The 27,502-nt window shown below is 37.6% G+C and overlaps 2 pseudogenes across 1 annotated transcript in view; one reads left to right on the top strand and one right to left on the bottom strand.

Annotated features, from left to right (window-relative positions):
• Positions 1 to 27,502, top strand: part of LOC120885895 (small ribosomal subunit protein uS5m-like) — a 439,518-nt pseudogene that overhangs the window by 292,459 nt on the left and 119,557 nt on the right. The window contains exon 13 of the transcript XR_013427982.1: positions 24,157 to 24,273. The product of XR_013427982.1 is annotated as a small ribosomal subunit protein uS5m-like (transcript). The remainder of the gene's footprint in view (positions 1 to 24,156; positions 24,274 to 27,502) is intronic.
• Positions 12,710 to 13,298, bottom strand: LOC144367758 (transmembrane protein 126A pseudogene; annotated as a pseudogene).

Here is a 27,502-nt window from a genome sequence, read left to right as displayed (position 1 = left end):
GGTTCAAAACACAACCAGTTATTTAAATACAATTTTGTGGGTCAGCCACAGAAATTCTGGTTTTAGCTGATATCAGTCTGTGGTCAACTGACGGATGGTCCATGGTTTCATTCATATGTAGGTGTCAGCTGGATTGATGAGATTAATTGAGCCACGGACCTCTTATCTGACAGGCCAGCAAGGGCTTGTTCAAATAGCAGAAATTTTGAGCTTCCAAGTTGTAGAAAGAATAGAATATTCAAGGCCTCCTGACGCTCACAAAACATACATTATCATTTCTGCCACACTGTATTGGTCCTAATAAGTCACAAATGTGACCTAGTTTCAAAGAGTGTCAAAATAGCCTTTATTTTTTTTATGATAGAAGCTGCTATTTTTGTCATCAATGAAACACAACTTGCCTCAGAATCTCCTTACTCAAATAATAAAAATTCCTTCAAAGGTTTCTTTTTGCCTTTGAGGTTTGTTTTAGCAATTTATTGAGGGGAAAATGTAGTGCAGAGCTTTGGCTGCAGATTTCTGTCATGTGAGGTAACCAGGGAGTGCATGTGTGCATGGGTGTATAAAGGTGTCTTTAGAACAGTCATCAGATGAAGACTGATGTTTTGGACTGTGTGGAAATGGAGGTATTTTTCTTCTTTTTACTTCTTAATAATTTTCATCTTCCTTCAATGTTTATACATCAATGTAAAATAAACTATTTTTAAAAAGGTACCCACCCCCTTATGTGTACAGTTCTGGGACTCCTTCTCAACAATGCCCCTTTGTTCTGTTTTTATTTTCTAGCATGTGACACTAGCAGAGCTGCTTCTGAAAGAGCAGCTCTCAAAGTAGAATTGGAAAGCATCAAAAAGTGTATGTTTTCTCTCTTGTTGTTTAAGCTCCTTAAAGTGAGGGAATGGTGAAAGTCAGTGAATATTTATTTAATATTTATAATTTTCTAGTACCTGGGTAGACATTTCTTTTATTCTGGTATTATAAAGTCTTCACAAGCCCCCTCAAGTAGACATGAAGGCAAAAGGAATTTAAATTTCTCACTCAAATGCACAATAGAACTTGTAAGTGGTAAAATTGGTTTATCAACTGAAGTCAGTTGAACTTAGGAGACTCTAATCCTGGACTCTGATCTTTTCTCACTGGAAATGGTATCTATGCCCCTTTGTTATGCTGGTTTCTAGACCTGGCAATGGGACCAAACTTGTTCTTTCTGACTGAGGCCAAATATGCTGAGACGTTTCTGTTTAGTCTCCAGTTAATGGTGTGGTAGAATTCATAATTCCAAGTTATATGTGTTCTAGACTTCTGATCCAGTGTGCCAGGGTGTCCCTTCCTTTTAAGGTTGTGAGAATTAACAAAAACAGAATATACTAGTTTAGTTTGAATTTAAGTTTATTTTATCTGACAAGTCTACTGTGGAAACCTTTACTCCTAAACATACAGTGGGCAGGAGTTTAAAAAAAGCTAGTTTTATCTACTTTTTCCCATTTTAGTTGCTATTGTTGTCTGTCACCAAAAAAGCTGGAAAGAAGTTCTTCTGGATCAGTGGTGAAACAAGAAATTTTGACAATGCTAAGGCTCTGTGTGCCCAATTCCAAGCCTCCATGGCCACCCCCTTGAACACTGAAGGGAATCAGGCCATCCAGAGTTTGGTCAAAGATTCTGCCTTTCTAGTCATAACAGATAAGGAGAATGAAGGCCAGTTTGTAGATATGGCAGGAAGGAGAGTGACCTACAGAAACTGGAACAAGGGTGAGCCCAACAATGCTGGCTCAGGGGAACACTGTGTGCAGATGCTGTTGGGTGGCATCTGGAATGATGCCACCTGCTCCTCCTCCTTTTTGGCAGTCTGCGAGTTCCCTGCCTGAGGCCACGTGCCCCTCAGCTCCCCCTGTGACTTTACTGCACCCCAAAGACCTACAGTCTTCTCTGAAGATGAAGACATCAATTTCCCACACCTTGTCGGGAGTTGCTCCTTTTTTGGAGCATTGCAGAAAATAAGGAGAAAGGATTGAATGATTGGATGGGGAGGGGAGAAATGAGAAGAGGCTGATAATGGAGCAATACAGATTTCTGTTTCTGTCCAAACCACTAATAATAAACACTAACAACAACATAATGGTGACAGTTTTAGGAGTTGCATGGTAATATTAATAATATATTTTAAATGTTCACTTTGAGCAAGATGCTACATTTTTCTATCTTTCAATGATTATCTCATGTAATTAATTAAGTTATGATAATTTTGTGTAAGTACTTACTTGTTCAGTGCTGAGGGCCATTACCAAGTAGGAATGACGCATCGAAATTTCCTTGCCAAGCGTACCCCATGCTGCTTAGAGGACATTCAATGGGACATTGCATGCATGCTTTAATAAGGTGACCTTGCTCAAGGACCAAGGCGGATCTGGGTTTAGAGCTGATCAGGTTTGAGGAAGTAACCAGCTCCTTGAGTTTAAGGCATTGCCAGTTTAAGACTATGGGTTTTAGGGAAGTTGGAGGTTGAAGATTATTGCTGGGATTAGGGTGTTCCTGCTGCTTGAGTTTTTGTGAGATTAAAATGGGATTTGGAGATAGCCTCGTGGAGTAGGTGAATTGTGTGGGCAGACGGAGAACGGGATTGCCCCTGGACCTGTGTGGAGGTGGTGTGAGAGCGGGAATAAAGAATTGCTGTTTGAACCTACAAAGCTGTGTGGTGGCTCGTGATTCGGTGCCAAGCCGAGACCTTGGCAGTTCAGATACAAAAATTAAATGAGTTCACTTTTCCATTTACCTCCATTTTACCTCCCTCTTGCTTGAATCTCTTTTCCCAGTAGAAAAATTATCATATGCTAATCAGATGTCTGGACATCTTCTCTTGTGAGATATCTATTAGAGTCATTTGTGTGTTTCTTTAGACAATATTTTTTAAATTCATAAAAATATTGTTTACTTTTACATTCAAAATATATTTTTGTCTATGTATACCACAAATATTTTTCCAGTATTTTACTTACTTCCATTGTTGACTTTTGATGAAAATAATTTCTTAAATTTAAGAAAATCTCATCTACTCATATTTTCTTTCAAAGTTGTGCTTTTTGTGCTTAATTTAAGAAATCATTGCTTGTTCTCAAATCATGAAGATATTCTTCTATATGTTCTTTTGAAAGCTATATTGCTAAACCTTCTACATGTCTTTAGTATGTACCTACTTGATAAAGCACTAATTTGCTTGAAAACCATGTTCCCTCCCTTAATTGGAGTAGTTCATTTTTGCACATCAGCTGATTAGGTGTGGGTCTGTTTCTGGACTTTCTATTCTATTGTTCTATTCTATTTCTCCAGTCTGTGTGTTGATTATTTTGCCAAACACTACACTATCTTAATTACTGTGCAAATGTAGTAGGAACTGACATGTGGCTGTGGAAGCCTCCCAGCCTTTTTCTTCTGTTAGCTGAAAAAATTTAAGATAATTTTTGAGTAGCTCCTCAACTTCTGCAAAAACATGATGATGTTTTCATTATATCTGCATTAATCCTACCAATTTACTTAGGCAGATTTGACAATTTACTACTGAATTTCCAATGATCATAGTGTATTTCTTCATTTAACTAGGATTTCCTACAATTTTATTAGTATGTTTTAAAGATTTTAGCTTAGTACTTTCACATATTTTGTTTTGGTGGATGAAAGGTTTTTAAAAATAATGTATTCTTCATAATTATTTTCTACTGTTGCACATAGAAACATAAGTAATTTTGTATATGATCCTATTATATTTAGTAATCTCAAGGTGTTTATTTTTAAAATTCTAGTAGTTTGTAAATTCTTCTAGTTTTTCTACCTAGATACCATGTAATCTAAAAACATAGGAGTTATGTCATTCTTTCTTTTTTCTTCTTCCCTTCCTTTTTCTTTTTTTCCCTTTTTCTTGCCTCATTGCACTGGTTAACAACTTCAGTACAGTGCTGAATGGAAATAGTGATGGTGACACTTCTTTTCCAGTTCCTTAGTCTGCCTTTGTGTATTTTAATGATTAAGATTTAGTTTTTTATCTTTTTAAAAAGTTCAAGTTCATATTTATTTAAACTTACTTCTCCTTCCACCAATTTTCCTACACTTTAGGGTCTTGTAAAGTCCCAATGTCCATCACTCTGTTCTGTTCCTGCTTCTTTGAATGTAGCCTTCAGGTATTGGGCTACAGAAGGGCTGATGGTTCTTAAGACTAGCTGCCTGATATCTTTTACCATGCTGATGGGGCTTGCTGTCAGTAGGTCCCCTGTAATGGGGTAGAACATCACAACTAGATGCTTAAATCAGCTCCCTTCCAATTTTTCTTTGCATGCCTAGGTGAATGTCCAAGACCAAAGACCTGCTCTGCAAATTCCTCAGTAACATTTGGCCAGGCCTCAAATAATGCCATATGTCAGAGCCTAATATTTGCCAACTTTGAGAAAATCATAACATCTCTGAAAATGTTCCTGGAAATATGTTAATTAGTCTTAAAATCTTGGCAGCATAGAGTCTCCTGGGTAAAAGATTTGAAATACAACAGATAATATTAGGAGGAATTTGACCTAGTAGGCTTGCTTAAAAAAAACAAACAAACAACAACAACAACAAAAAAACCACTTCACATTATTTCTTTAATTAGAAGTCAAATAATGAGCCATGTGTGGTGGCACATGCCTGTAATGACAGCAGAGACAGGAGAATCACAAGTTCAAAGAGAGTCTCAGCAACTTAGCAAAGACCTGAGAAACTCAGAAAGACCCTGGCTCAAAATAAAACATACAAAGGGCTGGAGATGTGGCTCAGTGGTTAAGTGTGCCTGGGTGAAATCCCATGTACACACACACACACACACACACACACACACACACACACACACAATGCCAAATAATCAGTACAATAAACACTGTATATTCTGAGTCCCAGGTCCAAAAGCAAAAGGTCACTGGGACATTTCTGCTATTCTTTTGCTATCAGAGACCACAGTACCAGACAGAAACAATCACAAGACCATATAGCAGAATGTTTCAAAATATGGATAAACAGGCTTATCTGACTACTCTCTTTTCTCCCAGTTCCTGGCCAGGGCTATGTGACCAGGCCTCCATTTCTAGCTTTTTCCTGGAGAGTCACATTCTTCACACTGAACCCAACTCAGCATGACACATAGATGTCATGTTTTACAGATAATCGAACAGAGTATCACTCAGAGATGTCAAAGACAGAAAATAGGTACCACTTAGGACAGGGATCCATTCACCTGCAAAACAACATGATACACACAAAGATTTTTAGGCATTACCTTGAGCAACCTGACACATATAAAAAAAAACATGCAAAGAAACACATAAAATAAATCCACATTATCAAACATTCACTAAATATCATAAATACCTATAAGTACAGAGAGACTCTGATCAAAATCCTGACATGAGCCCTTCTGATCTCCAGCACTGACCTGATGGGAATTCACAGCCATGGTGGGAAATTGGGCCTTTGTCAGCAACAGAAGTATCCATGTGGCTTACCACTTATCACCACCCTTGTGAACCTTGAGGAGAATGCAGGCGTCATAAGTTTCACGAAGAAAGTTAACCCTTCTACCTGTGCCTATAAAAGACCCCCTACCTGGGAAGTTTCTCTACTGGCTGAAGTCCTATCACTGAGCATAAGTACCTGATGTACCTGATGGACAAAGCATAGTGTGTAGAGATGAACGCAGGGGGCAAGAGACTGGCATAAACTGTGTGCTTTACCACATTATTCATCAGGAAGTTTGAAAACATTGTTCCTGAACAGGGACTTCTCTCTCAGGCCACCCTCTCAGTAGCTGAATACTAGTGGTACTTTGGGACCCACTCAGTTTAAACAATTTTATGTGACCAGTACTATAGTGTGTGGAATGACGGCCCCTGAAGTTATTTTCATGTCAAATCTCTTGAACTTATTAGTAGTAAATTATATGGCAAAATAGTGGACATTATCTGTCATGTGACTAAGTGAAGGATCTTGAGAGAAGGGCTTATATGGTTGAGCTTTGTCATTTTCATTTTGGGTTTCTATTACAATGTATCATAGATAATATGTAACAAAGTATGATAGATTGCATGACTTATAACACCATAAATTTATTTTCCACAGTTGTAGAGGCTGACAGTCCAAGATAGAGTGACAACATGATCAGGTTCTGTTGACACCCTCTTTTAGGTTGCTGACAGCAAACTTTCCCTTCTATTCTTAGAATATGAGAAGACAGTAAAAGAGCTTTTGTGTGCCTTTAATAAGGGCATAAATTCCACACAGGAGGGCCTCACTCTCATCATCTAATTATATCCAAAAGGCTCCAAACTCTAATACTATCATATTGGGGGTTAAGATTTCAACATATGAAATTTGTTGGGGGACCCAGGCATTCAGTCCATTGCAGATTCTAAGGGCAATCATCTGCATCCCCATGTGAGATAAGCCAAGAAAGGTTTGCAGACACCAGAAGCTAAAAGAGGCAAGGAACAGATTTTCCTTCCCCAAAGCACCAGAAGGGAATGCAGCCCTGCTAAAACCTTGATTTCAGATTTCTTAATGCCAGAAATACAAAAAGTTTGAATCCACAGATCTTGTGTTAATTTATTACAGCTTCCCTAAGAAATGAATCCAAGTACACATGGAGGGTTTTCCCTTAGGACTGGATGAAGAACCTACAGACTCCTGAAGGACACATGAGCATGTCCTTTAGAGGATCAGCTCCCTCTCAAAACTGTCTGTGGGTTCTAAGGTAACCACCCGTCAGTCACTTTCTTTCAGGACCTATGAGGTCACCCTCTCAGGCAGAGATGAAGGGCGTCCTCAGCTAAGGAAGGCGCTAGACAAGCTGATTCACATCTGTGTCCTTCAATCCAATCTACGACCCACTCCTGTCTGTTCTAGTATGTGGATTCCTTGATAGTGTTCCCTTAAACTCTGTGCCTGCTTATGCTCATGCTCAATTCCAGGTTTTCAATAATAGAATTCTTATCAATTTTATATTCCATAGATAATACTTTTACCTCTCATGCCTGCAATCTATTGATTTCACTGCCCTCCCTGCCCAGGAGTTGCTACTTTCCATATTTGTTAGCCCAGCAGCTCAGCTGGCCTCTCTGTCCCTGTCCACATCGCAGTCTCTGTCAGAGGTCTCAACTGGAGAGTAGTCATGAAAAGAATAACAAAAGCACTTATTATACTCACCAGTAAACCATTAACTTGTGGGGTGGAAATTGACACCAAGTCACACCCCCCACACACATACAAACCTCCCTTGCCACATCTGGCAGACAAATAGTTGAAATAAAACTTGTTGCACAATATTAAGCTACCCTTCCTGCCTCTGACCCTGAACATTAAAAGAGATATTTTACAATGGAACCACCAAATTATTTTATGATGAAACAACCAAATGCCTCTGTAGCAGCAGGTCCAAGAGTGCAAGTAAGGATGACAGCACCTCATATGTGACTGCCATAGACCAGGGGGGATGTGTATACTCCACAAAATTGAAGATGTCTTTTTTGGTCAACCTCTCACATGGAACATGAATGCCTACAAGAGGTTCAAGAGCAATTTTATCAGGAAAAGATTCTTAAATGTTCAGATTTATGGTTTTATACCGTATGAGACTGTTTTGATGAATATAAATATTTTGGAAGTCCAAGGTTATTTTTGATAACTATAGTCTTATGTTGATTTCAGGATTCATTTTATTAATTTTTTTTTAATATTTTGTTTTGGTAGCAAAAGTTTAGAATACTGAATGACATACATAAATACTTACAAATGATGGCTAGGTTTTATCTTCTTAGCTCTACTATGCATGTAGGCTCAATATACATTGTCTTGGCACTGAATCCACTTAGAGGAATAGGATGATAAGAAAAGAGACACAGCCTGTCATTAGAGAAGCTGTGAGCCCTGTTCTGCAGTGGGAGGAGCCTGTTAAGATCCAGACAGCAATCCAGAAGCAATTTTCTGTGCCTCTTGAAAGAATTCAGATGTGACAGAGTTAGAATTACACAAGTAGGTGCAGCAGAAGTTCAGCAGTGACCCTGGCTTAAAGCCACTCAGCCCTGACAGGAATTAATATGAATACAGCTTCACAGGTGAAGTTTCCAGGTCTCCTTAAGGGACATGTGGGTTCCAAGAACCACCACCCCTTTGGAAAGTATAGGTCTATGGCTTCCAATTGATATCCTGACTTTAGTCTGTGCACCCAGTTAGAGGCAGTTCACAAAGGTCATTTCTACCACGTGCACAGCTGTTCAGTAACACATCTGACATTGCACCTTTATCAGTATTCTAGGCCAACAGATCTAGAAAGTGAACTCTAGGTCAAGGTCAAATTCTATAAATAAGACAAAGGCTGTGTTAACCCTTGGCTTATACAGTGTCATTTCAAAAATGTGTGTTCTCACGTATTCCACACACCAAAAGAGGAAACTCCAAATTTACAGGAAAAAAACATATAACACAATATAAACCTGTCACTGAAGTTTCCCCCATGAATATCATGAAGAAGACAGGTACTGGCAGGCACTGAGTTGGCATGTCATAATCCTTGCCTAGCATTTAACTGAGCTCAGTCTAAGTGTTGCTTAGCATTGAACTTACTTGAGCAACAGATTGAAAGTGGAATTTGCTAGGCTGAATTTCTAAAAAGTGACCAGGATAATGATGGATTTTCTGTTAAAAGTGACATCTTTTAACCAGTTCAAATACATACAGAAATCCATATAAATAATTTTCTTCTATTCAGTTCACTCCATGCTGAAACCACATTCCAACAGTCTGTGAACTTCCTGGGACTCTAACCCTTGAGCCGATCCTCTCTTCATTGTTCTTACTGTCCTCATGGCATCGTCTGCATACTAAGATGGCCGAAATAATCATTGTTATCACTATTTTCTGATTCCACTTTAATAATGCTCTTCATCTTTTAAATGTTCTGGGAAAAACAGCAATCTTTTTTTTGTATCTAGTTGATATATTTATTTCCTATGGAAATAAAGAATAATAAACTTGTTATTCCTTTACCTGTATACTGCAATTGAATAAATAGATATGTTGTTGATGGATTGTCAGTTCTCAGTTTTTTTTCTTTTTTTATTGATTTTTTTAAAAAATAAATGACAGCAGAATGCATTACAATTCTTATTACATGTATACAACACAATTTTTCATATCTCTGATTGTACATAAACTATGTGGACACCAATTCCTGTCTTCGTACATGTACTTTGGGTAGTGATGTCTATCACATTCTACCATGCTTGCTAATATAATCCCCTTCTCTACCCTATCTAGAATTCATATATTCCTCCCATCCTCCCCCTCCATTCCCCACTATGAGTCAGCTTCCTTATATCTGAGAAAACATTCAGCATTTGTGTTTTTGGAATTGGCTAACTTCACTTAGCATTATCTTATCCAATGTCATCCATTTACCTGCAAAGGCCATGATTTTATTCTCTTTTATTCCTGAATAAAATTCCATTGTGTATATATGCCACATTTTTTTTATCCATTCATCCACCAAAGGGCATCTAGGTTGGTTCATCTAGGTGAGTATAGCTATTATAAATTGTGCTGCTATAAACATTGATGTGCCTGTGTTCTGTGGTATGCTGTTTTTAAGTCTTTTGGGTATAGACCACAGAAAGGGATAGCTGGGTCAAATTGTGGTTCTATTCCCATATTTCCAAGGAATCTCCATAATGCTTTCCACATTGGCTGCACTAATCTGCAGTCCCACCAACAATGTATGCATGTACCTTTTCTTCCCACATCCTCACCAATGCTTATTATTGTTTGTCTTCATAATATCTGCCATCTCACTGGAGTGAGATGATATCTTAGAGTAGTTTTGATTTGGATTTCTCTATTTGTTAGAGATGATGAGCATTTTTTTATATATTTGTTGATTGATTGTACATCCTCCTCTGAGAAGTGTTTGTTCAGGTTCTTGGCCCATTGTTGATCTTTTTTTTTTTTTTGGTTGTTAGCTTTTTGAGTTCTTTACATACCCTAGAGATTAGTACTTTATCTGATATGTGAGGGGTAAAGATTTGCTCCCAGGATGTAGGCTCTCTATTCACCTCAAGGGTGTTTCTTTTGCTAAGAAGAAACATTTTAGTCTGATTCCAACCCATTTATTGATTCTTGGTTCTAATTCTTGTTCTATAGGTGGCTTATTAAGGAAGTTGGGACTTAATCCCACATGATGAAGATTAGGGCCTACTTTTTCTTCTATTAGACTCAGAGTCTCTCTTTAATTCCTAAGTCCTTGATCCACTCTGAGTTGAGTTTTGTGCATGGTTTGAGATAGGGGTTTAATTTCTTTCTTTCTTTCTTTTTTTTTTTTTGTTGAAGATGCTATCTTTTCTCCAATGCATGTTTTTGGCACCTTTGTCTAATATAAAATAATTTTAATTTTGTGGGTTAGTCTCTGTGTCCTCTATTCTGTACGATTGATCTACCAGTCTGTTTTGGTGCCAATACCATGCTGTGTTTGTTACTATTGCTCTGTAGTATAGTTTAAAGTCTGGAATAGTGATGCTACCTGCTTCACTCTTCCTGCTAAGGATTACTTTAGCTATTCTCTTATTTTTCCAGATAAATTTCATAATTGCTTTTTCTATTTGTATGATGAATGCCATTGGAATTGGAATTACATTAAATCTGCATAGTGCTTTTGGAAGTATGGTCATTTTGATAATATTAATTCTGCCTATCTAATAGCAAGGTAGATCTGTCCATCTTCTAAGGTCTTCTTTGATTTCTTTCTTTAGGGTTCTGTAATTTTCATTGTATAGATCTTTCACCTCTTTCATTAAGTTGATTCCCAAGTATCTTGTTTATTTTTGAGGTTATTATAAATGGGGTAGTTTTCCCCATTTCCCTCTCAGAGGCTTTGCCACTAATATACATAAATGCCTTTGGTTTATAGGTGTTGATTTTATATCCTGCAACTTTGCTGAATTCATTTAGTATTTCTAGAAGTTTTCTGGTGGAACTTTTTGCGTTTTCTAGGCATAGAGTCATATCATCTGCAAATAGTGCTAATTTAAGTTCTTCTTTTTCTATGCATATCCCTTTAATTTCTTTCATATGTCTAATTGCTCTGGTCAGTGTTCCAAGAACTATGTTAAGAATTGGTGAAAGAGAGCATCCCTGTCCTGTTCAAGTTTTTAGAGGGAATGCCTTCAATTGTTCTCCTTTTAGAATGATGTTGGCCTGAGGCTTAGCATAGATAACCTTTATGATGTTGAGATATGTTCCTGTTATCCTTAGTTTTTCTAATGTTTTGAACATGAAAGGGTGCTGTATTTTGTCAAATATTTTTCTGCATCTATTGAGATGATTGTATGATTTTTATCTTTGAGTTTATTGATGTGATGAATTACATTTATTGATTTCCATATGCTTCTGAACCAACATTGCATCTCTGGGATGAATTCCTCTTGATCATGGTGCACAATCTTTTTTATATGTTTTTGTATTTGATTTGCCAGAATTTTAATGGGAATTTTTGCATGTAGGTTCATTAGAGATATTGATCTTTCTTTGATGTGTCTTTGTCTGGTTGGGGATCAGGGTGACATTGACCTCATAAAATGAGTTTGGAAGTGCTGCCTCTTTTTCTATTTCCTGAAATAAATTGTAGAGTGTTGGTATTAGTTCTTCTTTAAAGGTCTTGTAGAACTCGGCTATGTATCCATCTGGTCCTGGGCTTTTCTTGATTGGTAGGCTTCTGATGGCACCTTCTATTTTCTCACTTGAAATTGGTCTGTTGAAATTGTAGATATCTTTCTGATTCAATCTGGGCAATTCATATGACTTAAGAAATTTGTCAATGCCTTCAATGTCTTCTATTTTATTGAAGTATAAGTTTTCAAAGTAATTTATAATTATCCTCTGTATTTCTGTAGTGTCTGTTGTGATATTGCCTTTTTCATCATGCATGCTGGTAACTTGAGTTCTCTCTCTCCTTCCCTTAGTTAGCATAGCTAAGGGTCTGTCAATTTTATTTATTTTTTTCAAAGAACCAACTTTTTGTTGTCAATTTTTTCAATTGTTTCTTTTGTTTCAATTTCATTGATTTCAGCTCTAATTTTAATTATGTCTTGCCTTGTACTGCTTTTGCTGTTGGTTTGTTCTTCTTTTTCTAGGGCTTTGAGATGTAGTGTGAGGTCATTTATTTGTTCACTTTTTCTTCTTTTAAGAAATAAACTCATGCAATGAATTTTCCTCTTAGTACTGCTCTCATTGTGTCCCAGAGATTTTGATATGTTGTGCCTGTGTTTTCATTTACCTCTAAGAATTTTATAATATCCTCCTTGTTTTCTGTAACCCATGGTTCATTGAGTAGCATATTGTTTAATGTTCAGGTGATGGAGAAATTTTAGTTTTTATTTTGTCATTGATTTCCAATTTCATCCCATTATGATCTGATAAAATGCATGGTAGTATCTCTACTTTTTTGTATTTGCTAAGAGTTGCTTTGTGGGATAGTATATGGTCTATTTTAGAGAAGGATCCATGTGCTACTGAGAAGAAAGTGTATCCTCTTGATGCAGGTTTAAATATTGTATATATGTCAGTTAAGTCTAAGTTATTGATTGTATTATTGAGTTTTATAGCTTCTCTTTTTACCTTTACAATTTTATTTTGTATACACATTTGCTCAAAATCAGTGAATTTCTAGCCCAGGTTCAGGTAACTGAAGGGCCTTTATAAGTAATTTATATTTTCTAGCCCCAAGGTATGCTGCAAACATAGTCTGAAGTAAAATGGGAAATAATATTTTTCTGAAGATAGGCTTAGTAATTTTAATCCAGTAAGTTAAGGTGTTTTCCTTCTCTGGTAGCAAGGCTGATTACTACCTGGCTGCTAAGCCACCATTTACAGGAATAACCAAGAAAACAGGGTACAGACCTCCTAAAACTAATCCAACAAGTCCACCTGTTGTCACAGTACAGGTTTCACAATTTAAATCACCTGTACTCGAAGGTAAACGTAAAAAACCTTTGAAAGATGTTTTTGCTATCAAAAATGGGAGCACTGCCATTGGTAAGCCAGCAGCTATGCAGGCCAGTGTTACATGCAAGACATGCCAAAAAAGACTGCTATTAGGCCACAGAAAGTAGCATTAAGTCCAATATATTTGGATCCATGTTCAAGAAGATTCCTTTCTGCTTCTGATAGTAGTTCAATTTTTGATCTATGACATCAAAAATTGAGTTTTCCTTGATAGTATCATGTGGTTTTTGGTTTTCCATATTGACCCTGCTGCTGTCCTCCCAACAGGTGCCTTCCCAGTTTTTCTAACATGCCTGGGCTTAAGATACAACCTTTACTCCATTCCTCCAAGTGCAGCCATCTTCGGCAGACACCTATAGTTTCTTTATTCGACTTTTGTTGGGAAGATCTATCCAGTGGTGAGAGAGGTGTGTTAAAGTCACCCAAGATTATTGTGTTGTCGTCAATTTGACTCTTGAACTTGAGAAGAATTTGTTTGATGTACATAGCTGCACCATTGTTTGGGGCATATATATTTAGGATTGTTATGTCTTGTTGGTGTACATACTTGAGCAGTATGTAATATGCATCTTTATCACTTTTGATTAACCTTGGCTTGAAGTCTCGTTTATGTGATACAAGGATGGAAACCCCTGCTTGCTTCCACAGTCTATGTGAGTGGTATTATTCTTTCCCAAGCTTTCACCTTCAGTCTATGGATGTCTTTTCCTATCAGATGAGTCTCCTGAAGTCATCATATTGTTGGGTCTTTTTTAAAATTCAGTCTGCTAGGGTACGTCTTTTGATTGGTGAATTTAAGCCATTAACATTGACGATTATTTTTGAGACATGGTTTGTATTTCCATCCTTATTTATTTATTTTTGTTATTTAACTTGACTTGATTTTCTTCTTTGAGTACTTTTTCCTTTAGGGTTCGACCTCCCTCTGCTGATTTCATTGTTGTTGTTGCTATTTTTCCTCTTCATGGAATATTTTGCCAAGGATGTTTTCTGGCTATATATTTCTTTATCTTTTGTTTATCATGGAAAGTTTTTATTTCATCCTCAAATCTAAATCTTAATTTTTCTGGATACAAGATTATTGGTTGGCACCCATTTTCTTTCAGAGCTTGAAACATTTTGTTCCAGATCTTCTAGCTTTCAGGCTTTGTGTTGAAAAATCTGCTGTTATCCTAATTGTTTTTTCCCTATATGTAATCTTTTTCCTTTCTCTTGTGGCTTTCAAAATTCTCTCCTCATTCTGTATGTTGTGCATATTCATTTTTATGAGCCTTGGTGTGGATCTTTTATGATTTTGTACTTTGGTGTCCTGTAGGCTTCTTGAATTTCAATTTCCAGTTTATTCTTCATGTTTGGAAATTTTTGTGATATTATTTCATTAAATAGATTGTTCATTCCATTGGTTCAGACCTCTATGCTTCTCTCTATCCTAATAACTCTTAAACTTGGTCTCTTTATGCTATATACATATTTCTTCAATGTTCTACTTGTGGTTTCTTACCATTATCACTGTGTGGTCTATATTATTTTCAAGATTATATATTTTATCTTCATTGTCTGATGTCCTATCTTCTAAGTGATCTACTCTGTTGCTGGGTCTTTCAATTAAGCTTTTAATTTGGTTTGTTGTTTCTTTTTTACTTCAAGAATTTCTGTGTTTTTTTAAGAACCTCTATCTCCCTGTTTAGGTGATTTTTTGCTTCCTGGATTTGTTTATGTAGCTTCTTGTCAAAGTTATCTTTCACTGTTTGTAGTCTGTCTCTTATATCTTCCTTGAGTTTAGAGAACATTTTAACCACATATATTCTGAACCCTTTTTCTGTAATTTTTCTGCTATACCTGCCAATGATTCTAATGATGTGGTGTCTTGATTTGTTTGTGGCATTTTCTTTCCTTGTCTTTTCATGTTGCTTGTGTGTCTTCCGTTCCAGCTCTGTGGTTCTGGGTTGTTATTGTTTTTACCCTGTAGGTTTGTAGTGCTCTTGTAATGTTCCAAGATCCTTCCTTTGTGGAGAAGTCAATGTTAACAGAACCTAATATCAACAATATAACACCTATGAACAATTTGTTGTTATTAAAACATTTATAGTGTAGTCTCCATGTACAGAAATGTTGGATTTAATTATCATCTACAATATAATCAGTAGTTTTGTAAAAAGTTTACAGCTTTTGATGGTGGACAATGAACTGGTATTGGGTGTAGGACAGAATGCTGATGAGGAAAGATGTGAGGGTATAGAGTTAATGTATCTTAAGAAATGTGAAAGAGAAATCTAATGAAGAGGGTTAGTAGCAAGAGACTAGGCAGAAAGTAATTTAGGATAGACAAGTACCTGGGAAGATAGTAGAGTACATAAAACGAACACACACACACACACACACACACACACACACACACATATATATATATTTAGAAAAATACAAAAAATACAGGATGTTAAAATAGTAAAATTTGGAGTGGAAAATAAAAATGAAAAAAGTGAAAAGAGAAAGAAAAAAGTATAAAAAGAAAAATGGATGGCATATTAAACACCTCTATATTATATTATTCAGATGACTCAGTCCTCAAAATCCTATTTCATGCAAAGTTCATGGATTTACACATGTTGAAGATGTGAGGGCTGGAGGAGAGAGGAGTAAAAGAGAAAGAGAAAAAAATATTCCAAAGAAGAAAGCAGGGTTGTTACTAGTTTTAGAGGTTGTTTCTTTTCTGTTTCTCTTCTTATCCAATAGGTGGGGCTGTCCTTTTTAAGCTGGTATCTCTGCCCTCAGTATGGTGTAGGTAAACAGGATGGGAAGACTGATCTTGGTGTAGGTCATCTAGAAGTGGGGATTCCCACCTGCCAGTCTTTGCAGGGAGGCTACACCTCAAGGGTCTCTTTTTGGGACCACTCTTCTGACTTATGCACCCGGTATTGTCTCCCTTTCTTGCCTGGATATTTCCCAGATCCTGGTCTCTCTGTTGGGCTCCAAACTTAGGCCCATCCCCATCACTTAGCAGTTCCCACCTGTGGGACCTCTCACACACAGGTTCACACCAGGTGGTCGGTGCCCTGGTCACACTGCACACCTCCCCCACTGGGAGCTTTTTTTTGTGTTGAGTTGTCACTCTGCTGAAATCCTTGCTGGGGCGATGGGGCAGTTGGACACCTGGTACCAGGCCAGATGGAGATTCAATTTGGGAGAAGAGAGCTGCCCCCACCAGATATGGTGAGAAAGGTTATCCAAGTTGGAGTTGGTCTGCTTCCAGCACAGCAGTGTCTGTTGAGGTGGGGGAGCCAGGTGATGGCTTTGTGTGGTGGGTAGGTACCAGCCAAGTGACCTGCATGGGAGTAGAGCACAGTTTGGAGTTCTGCAGAGGTGATGATAGGTGATTCTGCTTAGCCGCTTCAGAGTCTTGCGTGACCTAGAATTGCGGGCTTCAGGTTTCCACCACTGCAGGGGTCTGGAGTCCTACTGGATCACTGAGGCTCTGAGCCCTGCACTGGGGTAACAGTGCTAATGATTTATGTGGAAATCATCTGTATAGGGGTCCTCTTACACTCTCTGAGTTGCAATATTCTGACTAGATGAGACCTGGGTCACAGAGCAACACAGGATTCTGCCTCCCTCTGGCCTGCCAAGGAATTCTAGCAATCATATTTTAATTCTCCACTCAACATACTTCTTACCTGATCTAGTAGCTAACTGTGCAGACAAATGTACCACCATGAAGATACTCTCAATGTAAATTCATGACCTATCACACCATGTGAATACTATTTTCCACCCCCGCACCCAGTAAAGATGCATTTTTATCTCCATTTACTATCAGATGCTCCCAGATACTAACTTTAAATCTGATCCTCTTTTTAAGGCTATTTTTATTTCCCTTCTTATTCTTGAATCTTCCTATTTAGTTTACAGAAAAGTCAAAACTATCAGCATTTAACTTCTTAATTTTTGTACAACCAATCCTCAGAATTTACTTATATACAAACTCTGGTCAATCTCCAGGTGAATTGTGTGAGTTCTCTTACAAGGGTAAATAAATTAATTATGTACTAAGTAATCTCACCTCCTCTAATGACTCAAGGACATTTAATCAAAGCTGATGTCATTTGACATATCAGTTTTCCTGTTCTATTTGATCATTCTTAGCAAGATGCAAATATATTTTATCTGATTAAAAAAACTATCCTTAGGCTGAGGTTGTCGCTCATTGATATAGTGCTTACCTAGCATGTGTGAGGCACTGGGTTTGATTGTCAACACCATATATAAATAAATAAAATAAAGATCCATTGACAAACAAAAAAATGTTAAAAAAAAACAATTATCCTTGACCCACCCCCATTCTGGCCATCCTCTGTTTCTATGCTTACTGCCTCCAAAGAACAAAATTCCCTGAGTAATAACTTCAGATATAATATGAAGGAAACAGATTTGTTTCCAGTGCTAATTCCTTTTCTTAGGTGCATAGGAAGCAGCATTTCCCAGAATCCCTTGCAGTTGGGATGGGAACACATGATAGAGCTCAATAATTGCAAATGTAAGCAAAAGTGGTATAACACATCAATTCATGGCACTTGGGTGTCCTCAGTGTCTTGTCCATCCTTTCTCATCACTCCATCAGAGATGAGTGTGGGACTTCCATGTTTGTGAAATGGAACCATTCAAGAGACTTGACCTGAAGGAAGCGAGCTGTCCAGGAAGAGTCACAGAGAAAGGCTTTCCACCAGCCATAACCTGAAGTCATGCACTCCAGGGGTGAACTTGAGGCTCTGGGACATGCTGGTGCAGGACATATTTTTATATTGACTCCCTCCAATTATGTCTCCATGAAACCCTCTTTTCATCCCCTCTTTTTGCAGAATTCCAGCTCTCATTTTTCTTTGCTCATTTGGTTATTTGTTTTAGAACTCTTTGCCTATTATAGTTATCCATGATCTCTCCTGACAGTTAAATATCCAACATACTTGCCACCTCTTCACAAAGTTCAGCCACTTCATTTTCTATTCTATAAAGAAGATGCTGACTTACTATTTTGTTTGTCAATGGATCTTTATTTTATTTATTTATATATGGTGTTGACAATCAAACCCAGTGCCTCACACAATCTGGTTAAATTTATAATAATAATCTGCCAATGGGCTTTTCTCTTCTTCTGTAATGTTGATGATACATTGATTTTCCTTTAAATCATTAATTCCACATGGTTGACATTGCAATAACTTTCAGTTTCCTCCAGGATTCTTTGCCTGCTCATCAAAATGATCTCTGCTATGATTTGGAAATGCTTCCCTAGTGTGTGTGTGTGTGTGTGTGTGTGTGTGTATCTTGACCCCATGATATCAGTTTTTGGAGGTGCTTTGTACAATTCCATTATAAAGTACTGTTCTAGCTATAAGCCCAAACCAGTGGAATTACTGAATCTTGGGCTTGATCCTACAGAAATGTGAACCAAACAAGCCTTTCTTTACTTAATATGGACACGTGTCAGATATATTGTTATAGTTATTAAAAGCTAACTAAAGAAATCTTTACCACCTATTTCTACATTATCACATATGACCTCTTCTCTCAGAGAAGATGCCAATTCCTTACTCTTGAGCCAGAATTCTTAGAGATTCAAACCTGAAACTCAGTACAACCACAGAAATCACTGTGAATCTTCAGTTGCCTATAGTACTTATAAATATGGTTTAGCTTTTTCTATTTGTGTTTGTATCTATTCCACCTTTTATTCCAAAGTCTGTACCTTAATTTCAGCATCATACATTATTTCTTCTTCTTTCTGACTGTTGGTGGTTTTCTTACTATATTGTTTCACTGTAGTGCAAAGGATATTTCTAATCACAGGTTTAGAAATACCTAGACCTTCCAGCACTTCCGATTTTCCATCATATCCATTGCAGAATGAATGTTTACAACATTATATTTTGCTAAGTCTAGTGTTGAACTTCTACTGGCATATTCCCTGACTCCTTGTCCAGAAAGACTTTCTTTGGCTGATATGAAAATTCAACATGAAACCAAGAGAACTTTAAAGACTGAACTATCAGTGTCATACTCTACCATCTCCTACTGATGCTCACGGTCAGCAAGCCATAGTCTCACATCATCAGATACTTTCACCACACAACTCTTCAACATCTACATCTCCATATATTACAGATCCCAGGAAGGATAAAATTTCTCCTTAATGGTCCAATCTGATGTAGGATCCTCTGCAGCTACCATAGCTATTGGATAACCAAACTTCTTGCAGGATCTATATTCCACTTATATACCTTGATTACCCAGACACAAAGAATCTAGACATGCATTCCTCTGAATACTCTAGCAGATGCTTTGCTCAGCTTAGTATTTCCAAGATTCAGGTGAGAAAATGGTATCATGTGCTGTATAGTGGGAGTGGCATTCCTGTTCTCAGACAAAAGACTCTGCCAAAATACCCAAGAATTTACTCTTTTACTCTGCACTCAGTTTCTTCACTGCCAAATATGCGGATATCCATTATCTTTCATCACATCAGCTGCTGATTAGATCTACTGTGTTGGTAAGAGCTTGGTACAAGATACCACCCAGGACATCAACATGGAAGATTGTGAAGAGGCAGTGCACTGGGATGAGACTTCCAATCTAGATGAAGAGCTTGAAGGCCAAGTGGCCCAGATGATATGAGATAAAGGTGAGGGATTATAGACTGACCTACTTCCTTCTTACTATGTCTGCCATTAGTCCGGTCCCTTCCAGAGATGGGCAGAGTCAAGAAAAACTGGATATGAATGGGTATAGTTCTGCTGGACAACCCAACCCACAAATCACTCTCCTCCCTTATTAGCCAAGATTTAATTAAAATATAATTTATTAAAACCACAAGGTAAACTTTGCCTTTTAGTTTTAACACTGTTAGATAGACACATTAATGAAATCTTTTCTATTTCAAATGCCTCTGTAAACTATGTTGCTCATAGATAATGTTGTATTGGTTAATGAACAGCAGGCCAAAAAGAGACATGAAGATACATAGAACATGCATTCCAGTCAGAATGGCCATTATCATAAAATGTACATTTATACATTTCTGGTGGGACTGCAAATTGGTGTAACCACTATGTAAAACAGTATGGAGATTCCTTAGAAAATGTTGAATGCAACCACCATATGACCCAGCTATCTCACTCCTCAGCTTATACCCAAAGACTTAAAATCAGCATACTACAGTGACACAGCCACATCAATGTTTATAGCAACTAAATTTACAATAGCTAAACTGTGGAACCAACCCACATGCCCTTTAATACATGAATGGGTAGAGAAACTATGGCATATATACACAATGGAATATTATTCAGCCTTAAAGCAGAATGAAATTATGGCATTTGCAGATAAATGGATGGAGTTGGAGAATATCATGCTAAGTGAAATAAGCCAATACCAAAAACCAAAGGCCAAATGTTTTCTCTGATATGTGGATGCTGATTCAGTTTGTTGATTCCTCCAAACCAGGGATGGAATCACCACATGATCCAGCTATTCCACAACTGGATATTTTCCCTGAAAAACTAAAATAAGCATACTAAAGAAAAACTACATCAATATCTATACAGCACAATTCACAGTAGCTAAATTATGGAAGCAACCCAGATGCCTATCAATAGATAAATGTATTAAGAAATTGTGATATATATATAGATATAGATATAGATATAGATATAGATATAGATATAGATATAGATATACATACATGTATGTATCAATGGATGATTCAGGGACCCTCCTGTCTCAGAGGAAGCCCCACCTCATGAACAGAGAGGACAGGGAACAAATTCTCTACTGAAAATTTGATTATCAAATTAATGATGATGCATTTCCAGAAATTGAAGTTTCTGGAAAAAATTTCTTTCCCTTATTTTTTGTCTCAGGTCTGCAACTTCTTTTCTTTCCTTTATTCTTTGTCTCAGGTCTGCAACTTCTTGTCTAGCAATAATGAGATTTTGTTCAGTCTCCTGAGGTCTCAGATGTCATCAAGGGCTTTCCTTTCCAAGGACAGAATGATTCCTTTCTGTTCTACTTTGAGATCTTAGAATCACTTTCAGTGCATCTCTGACTCTTAATTTTCATGGCTCATCAGATCATTGGCTTTAGAATTTGCCACCTCTTACTGTAAATCAAGATTTAAGGGACTGAGGATATGGCTCAAGCGGTAGTGCGCTCGCCTGGCATGCATGCGGCCTGGGTTCGATCCTCAGCACCACATACAAACAAAGATGTTGTGTCCGCCGAGAACTAAAAAGATAAATAAATAAATAAATAAATACATATTAAAAAAATTCTCTCTCTCTCTCTCTCTCTCTCTCTCTCTCTCTCTCTCTCTCTCTGTAAAAAAAAATATTTAAATTGACAGAAATAATCCCAAATAGTCCATTTCTTTTTGGTGATGCTGTTCAACCATTTCATTTTCTCCCTCCTCAAGACAGCTATCTGCCCTCTTGATGGAAAGTTCTTTGACTGGGGCACCTTAGCTATATCCTCTCGAGCAAGCTTTCTTCATTTCTTTGACAATGCTATTATAGAATAAATCTTCCCCATTGTCATTAATATTTAAATACATACTTGATTTTGAAACAATTTTCAGTTTCTTCCTAGATACTCTGGCCTTGTTAGCACCATGAGTTTCATTCTCTGGTTCTCCTGATCACACATTCTCACCCAGAACCTTTCTTCCCAGGAGACCTTTCCCTTCTGTGATCTTGAACCACTCTTTCTGTAGATACACAGCCTCAATCTTCATACAGAACATAAAGCTCACTATGGACAGCCTGGGTCTTTTATTAGTTGCTGGTAAACATTTTAACCGTGATTTCATTTCATGTTCTTGTGTTTTGATGTCTGTCCTTTCTTGGTCCAGAGCTTGGATCCTTCAAAGACATCTTCTTTTCTTGTTTTGGACATCTACATTTTTCTTTTCTCCTGTTTCTTACCAAAATACATATGATGCTCCTCTTCACAGGCCTGAAAAATATCTGAGTCATCAGCCACTTCTCAGTTTTCATCTTCTTTCCAAACTAGGATGAATCTGATCAAGAGCAATACATTTTACTAAAGCTACTGTTGAACTGCCACTGGAAAGTTCTTTGTCTCCCTGTAGAGAAAGTCTTTCTCTGAATCTTCAACATCTTCATCTCTAAGTAGTACAGATCCCAGGAAGGATCAAGTTCCTCCTTAATTGTCCAATCTGATGTAAAAGCAAGATAACCATGAGCACTTGAACTATCTAAATAAACTCTATTATCTCCCACTGACATCCAGAGACACTGAGACTCAGCATCACATCATCATCCTCCAGTGTTTCTTGGGTTTGATAAAAGTGCCACATACTCTCCTCTCTACTCTTGACTCTGTTTCTTTGAAAAAAATGGGTATTCATTTTCCTTGGAAAAAAAATAAAGGTCTTATGATCACTTTTTATTTCACAGAGATATGAAAATAAAGCTTCTTTGGATGACCTTTTGGAGCCAAAGTGTGGAATGGGAACTTTAAACCCTGAGCGATCCTATAGGATGAGCAGAAGTTCCTGGGCCCTACCATCTAGCAGAAAAAAACATGCGACAGACCTGCACTCTGCTGGTTATGTTTTGAACTACAGGGAATGAATACACAGTGTAAGAAGGAAAGCTTTTGAAGAATATTCTTGACATTCAGCCAGAGATCTGAGGGACATGGAGGGGAAAAAGGGAAATCTAGGCAAAGAAAACAGCTTAGGCATATTATCCTGACCTTCAGGATGACCAGTGTGCGTCCAGCACACCTGGAACTTCGCAGGTACTGAGAATCATGTAGATGACAGGTCAGCTTCTAATGGCCTTCCTTAGGGCACTGTCTTCCTAGGTGTGGACTCTAGTCTCCAACCTTAAGGTCCTGGGCTCCCAGCTGAAGCTGAAGTCACACTGTCAGTGATTTGGTATCTGAACTCTGGAAGGAGGATTGGGACTCTGAACCAGCTACCTCTGTTCTGGTCTCCTGAGTTTGTATGCCTACACTTTAGTTGTGACCTTGGTTCCAGCTGCTGGAACTGATTCTGGGCAGTGATCTTGGTTTTCTAGAGAAGATACACCTTTATGCTCTTTAAATTGGATCTTAATTAAGGGTCACTGGCTTTGTTTGAGGCTTGCTTGGCCCTGTGGCTCTGGGACGTATTGACACCTGGCCTCTGGGTTCCAGGAGGTTGGTTTATTTCTCTGAGCTTTTCCTTCAGTGATATACAGGGCCCTGATGATACAAGTTTAACTGAGCCCTTCAATCTTTCTCTTCCTAACATTTTTCTTGTCCTGTTTCATTGTTCTGTGCACTAGGGTTGGAGCTCTAGGTTTCAGGTCCTGTCCCTATGTAGTTTAAGTCTTTGGATCTTTTACTGGTCAATTCCATCTTCATTCTCTGGGCTAAGGAGCTTCTTGAGTCCCAGGCTCTAAGTTCAGGATGTGAGTTCTCTTACTGGCCTTTGGGGCTCACTGCTGGACAGGACTCATAGGTTTGTCTAATGCTTGGGAATTTTGGCAAAAGATGGGAGATAGGGAGATTAAGTGTAAGATGAAGGTGATAACTTGGGAGTCCAATTGGGGGAGATAATAGGAACCACTACATCAGTATCTGCTTGGTAGTCCTCAGGACTAGGACAAGGTCCTCTCCCTCCTGAGATGGAAGACTTTTGGAAGTGACTTCACCTTCCTGAAAAGAGACTCTGCTCTTACTAAGTGGTTGGTCTTCAGAAATGACCTCACTTATCTGAGCCTCAGTTTTCTTATTGGTAACATGAGGATCAGTAAAGCACACACATACAAGGAATTCCTGTTTAGTTGACAAACATGACTAACTTGTCCTAGCAATGCTATTTTGAGGAAGCAGTTCTCTTGCCAGCCTCTCAAGACCAGGGCCATCCTGTGGGACTTCTGAAAACTCCCTGGAGGAAGTGCTTCCCTCATTCCCAGCCAGGAGAAAGGAGCGGAGCCCTGCACTGTGGTGGTGAAGACAAGAAATGGGCCTTCCAAGGTATATTTCCCTACACCTTGACCAATTCAACTCACACTGACCCGGCCCTCCTGCCATCCTCAGGCCAGGGAAGACCAACTCCACTGCACAGGCCAAGAAGCACAGAGCTCTTCTCCTTCTTGTTAGCACCTCTGACCCAGAGACCTCCATCAGGCAATTGTGAAATTGACATTTCAAGAGGCAAGTATGAATTTATTTCCAGAAAATGCTGGGGTTTTTTGTTTTGTTTTGCTTTGTTTTTTACTGTGGATTGAACTTGGGGCATTGAATCACTGAGCCATACCCCTATCCCTATTGTGTATTTTATTTAGAAACAGGGTCTCACTGGTCAGGGTTGCTTAGCACCTCACCATTGCTGAGGCTGGCTTTGAACTCACAATTCTCCTGCTTCAGCCTTCCTGAGCCACTGACACTACAGGCATATGCCACTGTACCTGGCCAGAAAATGCTGACTTTTGATGGTGAAATCATTAAAATGCTGACCTATGGTCAGATAAAGACTAATAGTCACAGCACTAAGCTTGTAAAAGGTAACACAAACAAGCTGTGCTAAATGATTATCCCTGGCCAGCTCTGAGCACACTGGCCCCACCCATGTAGCCACCATTAGACTTTTCAGAGCCTTCAGCCTTGCCCAGGGCTGTCTTCTCCATGTCATACCTACCAGACATCCACTTCCACCTCCTGGCTGCAGAATCAGTTGGTCTCTGGCCTGTTCAATTTTCTGCCCCTTCTATAGCCCCCTCTTTCCCCTCTTGGCTTGTTTCTGTTCCTCCCATTGTCCTTTCCCTGCAGGGTTTTGCCTAGTCTGTGTCCCATTCTGAATCAGCTGTCCTGAATTGCAATCATCTTTGCTCTTTCCTTTGAGATGCAGTCACCATTGACTGCCCATCTTAAAGAAAGATCTAGAGACTTAGGAGATTTTGACTCATGACTAAGACTTTAAGATCTGTGTGCCCTAGGACAAACCACTTATTCTAACACAAAATAAGGTTTAACCTCATGCTGTTTCTTTGGGGGTGTTATGAGAAGGATAAAGAGTAAAAATGAGAATGCCAGTACAACACTTATAGTTAAAAAGAGTTGTTTTGTCTTGTTTTTTTTTTTTGTTGTTGTTGTTGTTGTTTGGGGGAGGGCACTCATTGCATCACAGAGTCCTACATCAGGAGGAACCATGGAACCTCTCCATAACCATTTGAAAGAAGGATTGAAGGGAATTTGGGTTTGTGCTTTGTGATTCTGAGGAAAACTCAAGGAAGTGAGAGACTGGTCTGGACTAGATGCTGTTATGCAGTAGGATGTCTTGACTTTTTCTAGAGGTAGGGAGGAACAAAGAGGGGCTACCACCACAGTTGATACAGAAGCAAGAGTTACTCTTGCTAACCAGGACAGAGGCCTGTTGGCCATAGTTGTGGTGTGTATAATGACTTTTCCTGAATAAGTGATCAAGATTTTGCGTGTTAAAATTTTTGTCTAATAAAGAAATCCATGAACAATATTTTTTGTAATATATTTTCTGGATTTGACATGATGATAATGTTGGACTCATCAACAAAGTAGGGAGTGTTCCTTATTCCTCTTTTCTGCAAAAATTTGTAAAAGATTGATTTAATTTATTCTTTAATCTTTAACAGAATCCACCAGTAAAACCATCTGAGACTAGAGTTTCAGATAGTTTTACTAATTTTGATAAGAAATTCATTTTTATTGGTAGATAAGGAGCACTCAAAATTCTCTACTTGATCTTGCCAAGTTAGGCAAATTTATTGACATAAAGTTTATAGTTATCCTTTATTATACTTTTGAAATTTATTAGGACCAGTAGTGATAGGCTTTTTTTTTTGTTTAAATCACTGATATTGCTAATTTTTGCTGTTTGTAAAGACCTTCACAGACATTAAAAAATATGTTTTGATTTGTTGTGTTAGATCATAGGTGGTAAATTATCAAAAGAATTGGAACTACAATTCAAATGTCTCATCACAAAAAAATCTAAACAATATTTTCCAACATGTTTTTTCAAGTGGAAAAAATAATTATTTTTGTGAATCATGAAGTAGTTTTTTTAAAAAAATATTATTTTAGTTGTTTATGGACTTATTTTATTCATTTATTTATATGTAGTGCTGAGAATCAAACCCAGTGCTTCACACATGTGAAGCAAGCACTCTACCACTGAGCCACAATCCAACCCCTTGGAGTAGTTTTAATTAGAATAAATAATTGCATGAGCTATAGTAGGTCCTACATAAAAACTTCTGGAGCAAGAAAAATCATATGTAAGAACAAAAGAGATGTTACTTTTAATTCTCATAATACTGGTTGACTATACTGTCAAACCTTAATTTCATTTTATTATTATTTGCCATGAATGGTAACATGAAAAAAATCAAGGAGGCAATCGCCCCATGTGGTGACATTCTTTGTCAAGACAGCAGAGGGTGCTCTTCCACTGAGAAATTACACTAGCCACTAAGAATTCTGTTTTAAGATGTTTACTGGGTAGCATAAATGTCTTTTAATAAAATTATTATTTTGATGGTTTAGTTCGAATTGTTGGTTTTCAAGGGAGGCCATGTCTGGAATTTAAGGAATCTTAGTAATATTCCTGTTCATTTACTCATCTTTGAAAACATTATGGAAGCTCTTCTGGTCTTCCAAAAAAAAGTTAATAATCTACACACATATACATGAGACATTGGTGAGGATTTTATGGAAACACTAAAAAAATTTGACTCTTTCCCAAATATGCTCAATAGTTTTTCAGAGGCAGTTAAAAACAAATTTTTATGGGAAATTTGGACATAGAAAAAAATAACACAGTGAGCTATAACCTCTGTCATTCTCTGCTCCCCTCTCCCTTGTGCTCTAATACATACTTAATGATTATAAAGTCTGTTAATCTCATAGCACCAAATAAATCCTATCTTATGTATGTATTGAAAAATCAGGACTCTTTCTTAAACATAGCAAACTGTACCATTATTATACCTTTTAAAATTAATAATAATTTTCTTGGTATTTCTCACATACAAAGTGATTACCATATCATAAATTTTTACATTTTAGTTGAATGTCTCCAGTAAAGGTGTATGCATTTCATGTGATTATAAAGAATACTTCTTTTTTTTCCTTTCTTATTTTAAAATTACATTTACTTTGTCGCACCTTGCCACACACACTCTGAAAACTTTTTATGAATAAACAATTTCAAACCCCATATCACACTACTAAGTCAGAATATAGAGAATTGATATGGCAGGACTGTTTTCTAGGTGTTTACTCTTCTTTTTCTAGGAGAGGCACAACATCTAGTTCTATCTCTTTTTATGATCTTATCAGCTATTGAAAACCATTATCAGCCATTGATAAGTATTGCTTTTACCTATTAATTTACTTAAAGGCTTGA

This window comes from Ictidomys tridecemlineatus, chromosome 11, assembly GCF_052094955.1.
Source record: "Ictidomys tridecemlineatus isolate mIctTri1 chromosome 11, mIctTri1.hap1, whole genome shotgun sequence".
Lineage (NCBI taxonomy): Eukaryota > Metazoa > Chordata > Mammalia > Rodentia > Sciuridae > Ictidomys > Ictidomys tridecemlineatus.
Note: the sequence above shows the minus strand (reverse complement) of the source record. Positions and strands in the feature narration are given on the sequence as shown.